Source organism: Notamacropus eugenii, chromosome 4 (assembly GCF_028372415.1).
Source record: "Notamacropus eugenii isolate mMacEug1 chromosome 4, mMacEug1.pri_v2, whole genome shotgun sequence".
In the NCBI taxonomy this organism is placed as follows: domain Eukaryota; kingdom Metazoa; phylum Chordata; class Mammalia; order Diprotodontia; family Macropodidae; genus Notamacropus; species Notamacropus eugenii.
The window spans coordinates 162,610,466-162,623,919 of record NC_092875.1 but is presented as its reverse complement, the minus strand read 5'-3'; the positions used below and the strand labels follow the sequence as shown (position 1 = coordinate 162,623,919).

Genomic DNA, 13,454 nt, shown 5'->3' with positions numbered 1-13,454 from the left:
TAAATAATAGGGGAAAAGTAGCATGGTTATTAGGAAGCAGAATATTTCTGGTGGTGAAAAGTGGATCCCAGTGAGTGTTTCTGGGATTTGCTTAGTACTGGGATATTATTTATATACTCAAGAAAGAAAGAAAAAAGGGCCTAAAGGGAAGAGAACAAATAAAGGAGAAATTACATGTTGAAAATTAAAAGGGAGTTGGAGATCAATGTCTGAAAAGTGACATATAGTCATGTTGGAAAACATAAACAGCAACCAAGCCAGGGGACATTCAGGTAAGTGAAGCCATAAATATACTTAACAAGAGACCTCAATATATATATATATATAACAAGGATCAGTAGTAGCCCATTATTAAATTCAAGGCAGAGCAAACCATTTATGATCTAACATTGTAGATGAACTGCCTTTTTATCTTTTCTTTAAAGAGAAAATGATATTTAAACAGGAAAAGTATATCAACATTGGAAATAGTCAAAATCTTGTAAATTTGTAAATAGGTAAAAAGACATTTTACATAAGTGAATCTGGGAAAATCAGCAAGTATGATCTGACACCAAGGTGTCAGGCAGCTAGGTGGAGCAGTGTGAATGGAGCATGGGACTTAGAATTAAGAAGAAGAATTCAAATCTTGCCTCAGATGCTTACAAGCTGTGTAACTCTGGCCAAGTTACTTAACCTCTGTCTTTCTCAGTTTCTTCATCTGTAAAATGGGGGTAATAATAGTGCCTGCCTCACGGAATTGTTGTGAGAATCATAACATTTGTAAAGCACTTTGCAGACCTTAACGCACTATGAAAATGTTAGCTATTCACAACAATAACAATAATGATGAGGCACCAAAGAGGTACACTTTTTAATACCATATTATATAGATGCATATTTATTAATGGTAGAAATTACCCTTCTCCATGAGATGTACATCTTTTTTAAATGAAGTTAGGTCACATGTTTACAGTAGAAAAAGTAATGCTTCTTGTGGACAGTTGAAACAAGGGATATGTGTTTTTCAAGTGTATGCTTCCAATTTTCCAAACCTGCCTCAGCTTCACTGAAATTGACTTGTTTTAGGAACTAAGTTTAACAAAGTGCTGACCTTCTTTTGTCTATTCAACCATGAGAAGAAAACCAGTTTCTAATGTTAGAGAAGCAGTAAGGTATCATGGAAGAAGTGTGGTTGGATATGGGATGACAGGGTCACAGGATCCTGGGATTCGACTTTTAGAGCCAGAATAGATGACAGAGGCCATTTAATCCAACTCCTTCATTTTAGACCCTGGGCTGAAAGCCTCCCTCTACCACAATACCTGTGTGACTTTAGATACAGGTAATCTCTCTGCTCCTTAGTTTTCTTATTTGTAAAGCAGAGGTAGACCAGATGGCCTTTAAGGTGGTTAATAATGATCATGATGTTAATAATAATATAAGAACAGCTAGTATTTAAATAGCCCTTAAAAGTTTGCAAAATGCTTTGCAAATATTTTCTTATTTTACCTCTCAACCACCCTGGGAGTTAGCTGTATTATTACCCCTATTTTATAGATGAGAAAACTGAGGTAGATAGAGGCTAAATGATTTACCCAAGGTGACACTGCTAGTAACTATCTGAAGCAGGATTGTAAATGTAGGTCTTTCTGATTCCAGATCCAGCATCTGCACCTTGTTTCATCTAACATTGTCATGTTGTTGTACTTATGAAATGTTATGGTGGTGTATGGAAAATGGTCTTTGAATATTTTTTCCTACTCCTTTCATAGTTCCTATTAAATAAAATTTATTTTATTATTCTTTATTTGAATCCTTCCTCATAGCAATAATAGGAATAGTTTTTATTTCTAAAGCAACGGATTTACTTAACTATTACCTGTTTTAGTATCATCAATAATTTTAAAACAATTGTTTTTCTCAGCAGTGACTAAGACCTGAAATAGGAACAGATAGATCTCACTTTAGTCACTACCAACCTGGGCCACGTTTGAACTAATGACCCAGAGATAACATAAAAATTCTCATAAACCTCTTACAAAACACTTGAGTCACCCCATGCCCAAGATATGCATTTGATAGTTTTCATTTCTTATAGTTACATTAGTTGAGTTTAACATTTCCCCAGATCCTCTTAAAGTGGAGGAGTTTAGGGAATGAACAGTTTGCAAAATGAACTCTCAACCCTGCATTGAATGATGTAATGTAATTAAAACTAACCTCAAAAGAGATTCAGTTGAATGAACCTCACTACAAATGCGTGAAAACACAATCTGCCTCATGAAAGTACTTGTAATGTAACCCTAGTTCCATTTTTTATGACAAGCTGCCAGTAATGAAGCATGCAGAAGATTATATTTTCATAATTTTACTCATTACTTCTAATATAAGATCCTACTTTACAACAAGTTATTTCCATTCTAGATACCCCTGGCATACATTGACAAAGCTTATAATCTAAGTAACTTGATTAGAAAGATCAGTGTGACTTTTCAATGCTGATTATTCAGCAGTCAATTCAGTTTAAACTACACATTCAAAAAGATCTAGAGAGTGTCAATTCATATTGTAAACAGCAGTGATGATAAATGCGTGTTCATTGTTATGAAAACTCAAGGGGAGGATATAAGGTTCTCATTTTGTCCAACCAAATGTATTGTCTTTTTTATTTGTTCTTCGTTTCAAATTTGGTTACCTCATGACTCCCTGGATTACTTCTCTATCCAATAACTTTCTCACTCTGGTAATACCTTAATCCCTGGGGTCTTTTCTTCTGATCTATGAGTTCCTCCCCAGAGCCTCCACTTGAGAAAGTAGCCATGCCAGCCATGGCTACTTCCAGCCCAGCTTAACCCTTGACTTTTTGGACTACTCCACTTTACCCAGGATTTTCAGCCTCCTTTTTTGTATTGTCTTCCGCATTAGCATATCAGCTCCTTGAGGATAGGGACTACATTTGTATTCCCTGTGACTAGCACTTGGTAAGTGCTTAGTAAATGCTTTATTTGTCTGCTTATCTGTCTGATCTATCCCCATGGAATCCTTCATATCCCTCAAAAATCACATCCTGTTTCTTCTGTTGGATGGTGTTGTAGTTATCTAAAGGATCTGTTTTTTCCAATGCATCCAAGAAGTGTTTTTGACTTGAAGCAGTAGATAGCCAAGGTGTCCACTCATTTAAGAATTCACTGGACATTGAGTATGTCATGTTCCAAATAAGAAATCTTTAGGTGAACTGACTACTCTAATAACTGGATGACTGGTGACATACATAGTGAGGTCTGAAATGGAAGAAAACCTTACCTTCAGTGGATGTAATGATAGGTTTTGTTGAGAGCCCTTAATTTGATGGGCATCCTCAACCAAGGAAGAGGACAACACATATGATACACAGGTTCTCTGCCCCACTGAGTCACTGCTTTGGTTTGGTTCAGAGGAATAAAAAAACACATCTCAGTTGCATTTCAGGTGACTGGTTCTACTCAGGTTATATCCAGACGAGTTTCTAATGTTTCCCAGATTTTAGTGATACTGTAGTTTTATGCTGAGAAAGGGAAAGGTAGCATAGGCTTCCTGCAAATGTCACCTTTCTAAAGTAAGTGGAATCTTAGGTACATTTGAATATGCCAATAAGAGCAGATTAGATATTGCTCAAGACAGGAGTTGTTAGGATTGCTTTGTAGTCAGGGTTACACTCATGGGTATTCATCAGCTATTTTAGTTCCGTTTTCCCCTTTGCTCCCCAACTCCCAACCAGAGTTAATCTAAAGTCCATCATCTGGCTTTGTTAATGTTATGTGTGTATATTTATTTATCTGTACTGTAGCAGTTCAAAGTGCTTTTATTTATTTGTTTTTGCAATCCACTTCAATATCTTTATTTTTTCCTTAATAGTATTTTGTTTTTTTCTAATTAGTTTTCAACATTCACTTTTTTAAGATTTGAGTTCTGATTTTTTTTCTCCCTCCCTCCTTTGCCCCTTCTCCAAGATGGCCTGCAATCTGATATAGGATGTACATGTACAATCATACTGAATATATTTCCACATTAATCATAGGTGAAAGAAGAATCAGAACAAAAGAGAAAAATGAGAAAGAAAAAAAAAGAGAAAATAGAGTGCTTCTATCTGTATTCAGACTCTATAGTTCTTTCTCTGCACGTGGATAGCATTTTCCATTTTGAGTCTTTTGGAATTGTCTTAGTTCATTATATTGCTGAGAAGAACTAAGTCTATCAGAGTTGGTCATCCCACAGTGTTGCTGTTACTGTGTACAATTTCTCCTGGTTCTGCTCACTTCATTCAGCATCAGTTCCCACAGGTCTTTCTAAGGTTTTTCCGAAATCCACCTGCTCATAATTTCTTACAATGATAGTATTCCATTGTATTCATATATCACAGCTTGTTCAGCCATTCCCCAATTGATGGACATCTCCTCAACTTCCAATTCTTGGCCTCTACAACAAAGAGCTGTTATAAATATTTTTGTACATGTGGGTCCTTTTTCCTTTTCTACACTCTCTCAAACTGCTTTTAAAACAAGAGACAGTTTTGGAATAATCTAATCAGGATTATCGTATTCTAAATTTTCAGCTCAGATTGGTCAAAATGTTTCAAGCAGTAAGCAAGAAGCATACGATATTTTCTCTGTCCCCAAGGAAGTTACAATCTAGTTGCAAATCATACAAATACAAATAATACAAAGCAATAAATACCTGACAGTTGAAGGACACAGTAAGTTTATAAGAGTCAAAGGTTGCCTAAAATATAGGCATGAATATTATGCATCTTTCTTTAGATACTATTGCCACATAGATAACATAAATAGAAAGTACTTTGGACTTGGAGTCCAGAGAGGCCCTGCTACTCTCTTCTGATAGTTTCTTCATGGTAAAATGGGGACAAAAATATCTTCAGTATATACTTCTTAGTCTTACTATGAGGGTCAAATGAGAATGAATGTCATGTACTTTTATATCTATCAATCAAACAAGCAAGTTTTTATTAAGCACTTTTTATGTGCCAGGCATTCATTGTACTAGGGATATAAAGGAAAAAAAAAAACCAAAAAGTAGTTTCTACTCCCAAGGATTGTATGTTTTCATGGGTGAGACATGGACATAAATTGGTATATGCAAGATACACTCAGAGTAGAATGTCAGTGGTAGTGGTGATGGTGGTAGGGAGTAGTAGTAGTAGTAGTAGTAGTAGTAGTAGTAGTAGTAGTAGTAGCAGCAGCAGTAGTAGTAGTAGTAGTAGTAGTAGTAGCAGCAGTAGTAGTAGTAGTAGTAGCAGCAGCAGTAGTAGTAGTAGTAGCAGTAGCAGTAGTAGTAGTAGTAGTAGCAGCAGTAGTAGTAGTAGCAGTAGTAGCAGTAGTAGTAGTAGTAGCAGCAGCAGTAGTAGTAGTAGTAGTAGCAGCAGCAGTAGTAGTAGTAGTAGTAGCAGCAGTAGTAGTAGTAGTAGTAGCAGTAGTAGTAGTAGTAGTAGTAGCAGCAGCAGTAGTAGTAGTAGTAGTAGTAGTAGTAGCAGTAGTAGCAGTAGTAGTAGTAATAGTAGTTGTTAATATTATTCTACCCTGGCCTGATAGCATCTGGAATATTATGTTCCATTTTGGGTATGACCTAAGAAGGACCTGAGTTAGAGAATGTTAAGACAAAGGAAACCAGAGTATTGAAGTTTTATTCATTCACTGATTAAAGGAACTATGGGTATTTGGTTTGGAGAAAAGAACTCTTGAGGGGAAGGAGAAACATGAAAACTGCCGTCAAGTATTTGAAAAGTTATTCCATGCAAGAAGCAGCTAGGTGACATATGCTCCACGCAGAGTTAGGAAGACTTGATCAAATCTTGTGTCATGTACTTTCTGGTTATGTGACCCTGGGCAAGTTGTTTAACCTCGATCAGCCTCAGTTTCCTTATCTGCAAAATGGGGATAGTATTAGGACCTTTACAGGATTGTTGTGAGGATCCAATGAGGTAATGTATGTAAAGTCCTTCACAAACCTTAAAAGTATAATACATACACATTAGCTATTATCATTAAGAGCAATTAGTCTTCCCCTGTTTAGCCCAAGAGGGAAGAAAAGGTACATTTAGATTTTATATAAGAAAAGTCTTCCTTAGCAATTAAAGGTATTCAAAACTAGAATAGGCTGCCTCAGGAAATGAGGAGCTCCCATTCACTCAAGGTATTTGAGGGGAGAGTTGATGACCACTTATTGGGGGCTTTGTAGTGGAGATTGCTTTTCTGGCACAAGGATTCTCAGTAGTGGAGAGAACACCAACGGTGAAGTCAAAGGACTTTTGTTCCAAATCCAGCTCTGTGACTATTATCTGTATGACTATGGGTAAATCAGTGTCCCTCAGTTTGTCTCCAGATCTGTAAAAATTGAGGATTAGGCTCAAGGTTCTCTGATGTCTCTTCTGGCTTCAAATATATAATCCTAGGAACCTCTGAGGTCAGAGCAGTAATTAGTAATTCTGATATAAATTTAATTTGGTGAGTGACAGGTTGTGTTTAGGGGAAACTACCCTCTGAAAGAGAAGCACGGAGGCAGGAGTCTCCAACAAGTGGACTTCCAGGTCAGGGGCTCAGAGGTGATCATGCTAATCTCTTTGTATAGTGAGGATGGTGGAGGTGAGGGTAGGGACAATGGAAGTCCCATGTCATCATCCTGGAGTAAAGCTTGGGGCTCCCAGTACTAGCTATGGCTCTATTACTCTGATTATGTTCCTTTTGTTGAAAACAGAGTTGAACAAGTAATCAGAAGTTTGGCCATTTGGAATATGTTTTCGTTTTATGGAATTTTTGCTAAAACAATATACTCAGAAAAAAAAATTAATTCCAGATGTGGATAGGTAAACAGATTTCTTTTCCTTCTACCTGAATATGACATGATTATACTGTCAAGAAAGAATTACTTGATTTCTGCTTGTTTGCTCTTTAAATGAGAGTAATAATAATTATTTTCTTTGATAGTGTTATGAAATTTTAATTTGTTTATAAAAAGAAGTGGTTTTAAGGAAAAACCTAACATTGTTCCCCTTAATTTACTCCCCACTTAAAATGACCTTGTAGATGACATCTTCCGCAGTACTTATATGATGCTGACAATGAACAGAGGCCTTCAGTTGGATGCTGAGAGTTAGCAGTTTTGTAGCTTTCCTATTTCCATGTACACATTCCTAAGATAATAATGACTGTCAGTGGGAAAGTGTTTTGCAAAGCACTTCTAAGGCATGGGGAGGGGGTGAGGGTGGAAGGGGGAGGTAAATTTATCTCCATAGAAAGTTCCAGGAAATTATACTGGGTGCTCAGAAAATATAATCTTAGGAATAGAGATTAATAAGTTGAAGAAAAAAAATCACCAGCAGCACTGCCACAGCAAATTGATAATAGCCTTTGGTAAAGTAAATATGCCCCTAAAATGCTAAACAAAACATTATTTTTATTTTAACTAAACAACCGTACCCCCAAGAATGGGAATGAGAGACATAGACGCCTTGCATTCCTAATCCCAACAAGAGCCAACCTAAACTCTGTCTATGCAATCTTTAATGACACAAGGGAAATGGCTTTAACCACACTGGAAATAGAAAATGTCTTTAATAGTTTCTATAATAAACTTTTCACTTCATGGAGACACTGGGCAAAGAAAACCAGATAGCTCTGAAGAATGTGAAATAGGCAGCAGGAAATTAGCAAACTCTTTTTTGATAACTGAATTATAAGTTGCAATGAATACATGTCAAGAATTTTCTATAGAGCAACAGACTCATGAAATGGATAGGTGCTACGGTACTAGTCCTTTAAGTGAAGAATGCTTTTTCTGCTCACATTTAAGAGAAATTGGACTTTTGCAAAATGGTGGAAGGGTCAAAGCTGGTCTTCCATGACTCTTTTCCTCCTCATTTTTATATGAAGAGAAATTTCAATTTTTAAACAAAAGCTTTAGTTACTTTTTAAATATTTTATTATTAGAGAGAGATGGGGTAGCATCTCATCTCCTTCCTCTTCCTGATTCTGTCTTCACTCTTGTCCTGATCCTCCTGTGACTCCACCATTTGTCTCTTTTTCTTTACTTTATCACCATCTTCATTTTTTCCTTTTCCTAGCCTTACCTATTTTTTTCTTTGCTCTTGCTGCTATAACTGTTTTTTTGTAGTTTTTCAAGTGGGACCTCAACGCAAACAGACAGAGGAGTGTCCTTTCTCTCCTGCTAAACTCATTAGCTCTTGTGGAGAATGGGAGAGCACCAAACTATCCATTCATGGAAAGCCAGCAGAGAACAACCAGCTTTTTGACTGTCATTCTTCAACCAAAATTTCAACTCTTCTACATTATGTTATTTTATATTATCTCATGGAAAGCTATTATAGACAGATAACTATTAGAGCTGTTGTAGACAGATAGCTGTTAGATGATAAGCCGTTTGAGGGCAGGTACTTTTTCATCTTCTTTTTGTCCCCCAGTGGATAAATATGATACTTTGTATGTAGTTGGCATTTAGTTCAAACTTTGGCAAATGTTTATTATGTTATGCTATCAAAGTCTCTTTTGTATTGTAATTATTTATATATGTGAACTCTTCCCAATGGGACTGTATCCTCCTTAAACAGAGAGACCAAGTTTCATCTTTGCATCTTTTCTGGAGCTCAGCACACATGGCAAAACTCATCTGGGCTTAATAAATTTTGCTTAGTTTGAAAGTACTAGAAAAATATTACCTCATGTTATCCTTATAGTAGCTCTCAAGTATTATAATTATTATCTCCACTTTACAGATGGGGAAACTGAGGCTAGGAGAAGTTAAGTGGATTGTTTAGTCTCACAGCTGGTGTCTAAGGCTAGACTTCCTTTTTGACTTGAAGTCCAGATCTCTATTGACTGTAGCTGCTTGTGATATTTGAGTTTGTCACTTAATGATGGATTAATTATTTTCATATCCATCTATCCTCCCCCAGATTCTTCAGATGTCTTCTTTCAGGTGCTCCTTCCTTCTTATCCTTATCTTATCATCTTCCCCATGTCTGGAATGTCTGTTCCTTTCTTTTTCATTTTGTTGTGGGCCAGGATACTGGTTGAATTCATCTTCTCTTTTCCCACTTCCTTCTTCCCTCTGTCCCCCAGTTATTCCAGGACACTAGTAGGAACTCTTGTGAGCAAGTTAGCTAGTGGTGAAGACTTAGGGTAGTTTAGGTTAACTTTGCCCCAAGTTAGATTGATCTTGGACCCAGTTATGGGTCTTCTGGGGAAGAAGAACCTAGAAGTGTTTTTTAGGACTTTGGCCCAAGCTCCTTAGACCTCAGGGAACCTCTTTGCCATTTGCTTTTAAATCTCTTTGCTTTCATTTACTGAGATCTTCCTGAGGTGCTTTTTAACTGCCTTGGGAACTATTTTTACCTGGGGGTATTTGAATATACTTTTATTAAGTAGATTGTTGGTTTGAACCCTTGGATCCTGAATTATCCATTGTGTCAGACCCAGACTCTGCAAGGAAGATACATGTAAAATATTATTCCTTCTTTAAAACCCAGTAATATCCCATATCTATTGTGAAGCATTATTCATAGTGATCCCTTCACTATCTGGTTGTACTTTATGAAATCAAGGGGTTATTATTATAACTATTAACCCCTCTCCATTTTTATTAGCAACTGAGTCTGCCATGATTGTCTGAAAGGGAAGAGGTCTCAAGTACAGCCCAGGGTTTGTTCTCTTGTGGCTAGTCTTCAGGGAAGAGAGGAAAAGTAGAAGGAAAGATGTACTCCCCTCAATAAACTGGACCCCATCTTCTCCCTGAAATGCACCAGAAGAAAACTCCAGGAACCCTTGCCTACTTGTGATGAAGTCAGGCCACATATAGTCTTTAACCCCCCCTTCTTGGTGGTGATGAGATTAATACTCATCTACGCTGAAAGTTATTTCAGTGGAGTGGTCAGTTCAGATCACCTGAAATCTTTGTCCAAATCTACATTAAATTAAGAGGATCATAGTCTGTCAGACCATGGAATGCCATCCCCCTCATCTCATCACCTCACTGGGGATGCTTCCCATGCTGGCAAACTCTGTGGGAGAAGCTGGACTCCTCTGCCACCCTCTTCATCCTTTAGACATTGTCAGTTGTTTTATGTGATTATCATAAATTGTGAAGTTAGGGACATAGACAAAAGGTAACAACTAACTAGGATGTTACCAAAGAAAGTGGAGAATTTGAGGTGCCTGCCCCATTAGAAACTATTATTAACATTACTCACTTAATACTTCTTACTTAATACTTCCTAGGGCAAAAGTTAGGGTTCAGAGGATCATAAATTTAGAATTGAAAACATCATTAAAGATCATCTTTTCTGGATTAACCTAGATTCTAGGAATTTGCTTTTTAAACAAATATTTTCATAACTGTATTTCAATATTTTTAGCTTCCTTTATGATCCCATATGTTTTATTTTATGTCTTAAAAAGCATTATCTTGAGAAGGGGTCCATAGCCTTCACCAGACTGGCAAAGGGGAATATGTCACAAAAAAGATTAAGAACCCATGATCTGGTCCAACCCTCTACTTTACACATGAGGAAACTGAAGGCCAAAGAAGTTAAATAACTTGCCCAAAGTCATGCAGGTAATAAATAGCAGGACCAAGATTTGAACCCTTACCATCTCCTTCTGAATTTAACCCTCTAATGTATCATGTGGCCTCCAGATTTTACCTAGTGAACTTGGTTACATTTTTATAATGAAGGTGAGTCAATAGCTAAGGTTTTCATTTTTTCATAGACATTCTTTATTTATAACACACAGTACCCCTGACAAGGTTTTCTTAATCATGGCATGGTATTTTAAATATTGGGTTCTGGAATACTATACTTGGAGGACACAAGCTCTTTCAGGTCCTACCATGCTGCAAGGACTTTGAGTATGGGCTTTGTGATAGATAGATAAGAGTATTTGTCTGTTGTCTGAGGACAAGCTTAGCAGGGTTCCCTATTTTGTTACCAGATTATCTATTGACATTGAAAGTTCTTCCAGGGGTATAATCAGTTTGGATCACCTGGAATCTGACTCCATTAAATGAATAGAAAGTTGCCTTCCTTGCTTCCTGCAAGGTGATAAATTTCTTGGTCACACAAACTCTTAAATACCACCTTTTAAGTAATGGAGGGGCAGCCTGCAGTCTGTATTGCTAGAAGAACAAAATGGCAGACCATTGCAGTGTTGTATATACAGATTTCTAAATCACAGAATAACTGCATCTGCTTTTCTAGTATTAACAATTTCTACAGTGTAAATTTGGAGACAGTTTGAGGTATGCTTCATATAAAGAAATGTTTTTTTAAAAAATATTTTGTTAAAATTAACTTTTAATATTCTGTCTCTTCAACTTTCCTCCTTGAAGGGTGTAAGGGCAAGTAAAATAGGATCTTTTCCTGTTTTTGTTTTAATATAATCAAGAAGTGTAATGCCTCCATTTGAATGTGACTGAGGAGGATCTTTCACACCCATTGTTGGGCCTGAGAGGATTTGTAAGAAGGTCCATACCTTTTGTTAACGAGGCACTGGTTCTCAAGGGATGCGATGACCTCAGGCTCTAAAAAGTATATAAAAACTCTGAGGGTGAGGTTTTATTTTGGAGCTTAGTTTTTGTAAGAGTGTTTGTTTGGCCAAATGAGGATTCTGGGAAGCTGCTAAGGTGTCCCCTGGCTTCGAGAACCCAGATGTTGTGCTTCCCTCTCTGGGTACTATGGCCAGACAGCTGTACCTGTCTGTTGAATTATGATCAGGCAGAGGAAGCCATGTCTGTTGATTACTTTGGGGCTTACTGACTGGAAGTGTTTGTTTGGCCAGAGGAGGACTCTGGGAAGTTGTTAAGAGCCCCTTGGCTTTGAGAACCCAGATGTCAGTGCTTCTCTCTCTAGTAACTATGGTCAGACAGTTGGGGTCCAACTGTCTTGTTGAATTCAGACAGAGGAAGCCATGTTGGTTGACTTTTAATTTCTCTGTATTTTCTTTGAAGTTCAGGGTGCTGACTCCCCTGAATGAGGTGAATGGTATATGTGCTTGGTTAAGGGAGTTATATATGTGCTTGATTTTTAACCCCTCAAAAGTTATCTTTCCTTTTATGAATGCAGATCTAAGGATCTGTGATAGCAGACCCCCTTGTGTATGTTGGGGTGCTTACTGTTACAAAGTGAAGGAATATTTTTTAATAGTGTTCATCTTAGCATTTATCCCAATTCCAAGGACATAGTAACAGCAATAAAGTTGTTGAATGATTTAATGCTTTTATATTTTTTAAAATCACTAAGACTAGGTTTCTCCATGTGATATAATATTTTGTACCCCAACTCATAGAATATGAACATTCTCAGTAGGATGTAAATTCTTTCAGAACAAGGATTCTTTCATTTTTTTGTTTTTGTATTCCAAGTATCTAGCAAAGTACCTGGTATATACTAGGTGATTAAATAAATATTTACTGATTGATTATTGATCGAACCAGTGCATTTTGTGGTTAGTATAATGCTGGGGACCATTTGAGAAGTCAATACTTCTTCATTTCTCCCAAAGATTTGTGATTTCATTAGTGTGACTAGTCATTCTATTAATAAGAATTGATTAAATGCTTGCTGTGTGCAAGATATGCCGCTGATGCTGAGGATGCAATGAAAAGGCAAGTACTACCTTTGTCATGAGAACTGTAACTACTTTGTGCTTCAGTGGAAAATTCATTACCTGGTGGTCAGCCTTTTAGTGATGAGCTTTTCTCTCAGATGATAATTTTTGCTAGGGAACCATACACACAGCTGTTCCAGCATAGCACAACCTTTCACAGCTTTTACTCTCAAAGTGATTAGTGGTGTTGACGGTTGAGAACCCGGAGTCAGCAACGGTAATATTAAGATATTAAAGTAGGACTTTAGTAGAAGAATGGTAGAGTATGTGTTAATTGTTGCTTAATAGATTGTTAATTCATTGTTAATTCAAATGTTAATTGTTGTTAATGAATAACAATAAATGTTGGAAAACAAAATAATATAATCAGACATTAAATTTTAAAGATCAGTTGAAGCATTTTTATTGAGGATGGTGTATAGAGATCTTTATATTTATTAAGAACATTCAATCTCTTAAAGAATTCTTATTGATTTCTTCAGTACATCATCAGATGGACAGATTTTTATCTTATGCTTTTAAAGCTCCTATACATTTGTTTTTAGTTGCTAACTTAATGATAACAATGATCAGTGTATGAACCAATCTTTCACTGCCCAGGACTAGTTGGTTGGCCAAGGAGATGATGCTTTGTCTTTAGGCACCTTGTACAAGATTTTTACCAGTGCACAAATAGAGTTTTAAAAAGCATATAAGATTATATTGGAGTTGGTACCAATGAGCATTCCAGATATGGAAGAAGGAGAATTAGGAGAAATGATGGATGTTCACCTTAACATGCTTGAAATATAATACAGAAAA

The 13,454-nt window shown here is 36.7% G+C and overlaps 1 protein-coding gene across 5 annotated transcripts in view; it reads left to right on the top strand.

The window, feature by feature from the left end:
* LRRC69 (leucine rich repeat containing 69) overlaps positions 1-13,454 on the top strand; it is a 171,255-nt gene that overhangs the window by 114,355 nt on the left and 43,446 nt on the right. The window lies entirely within an intron of this gene.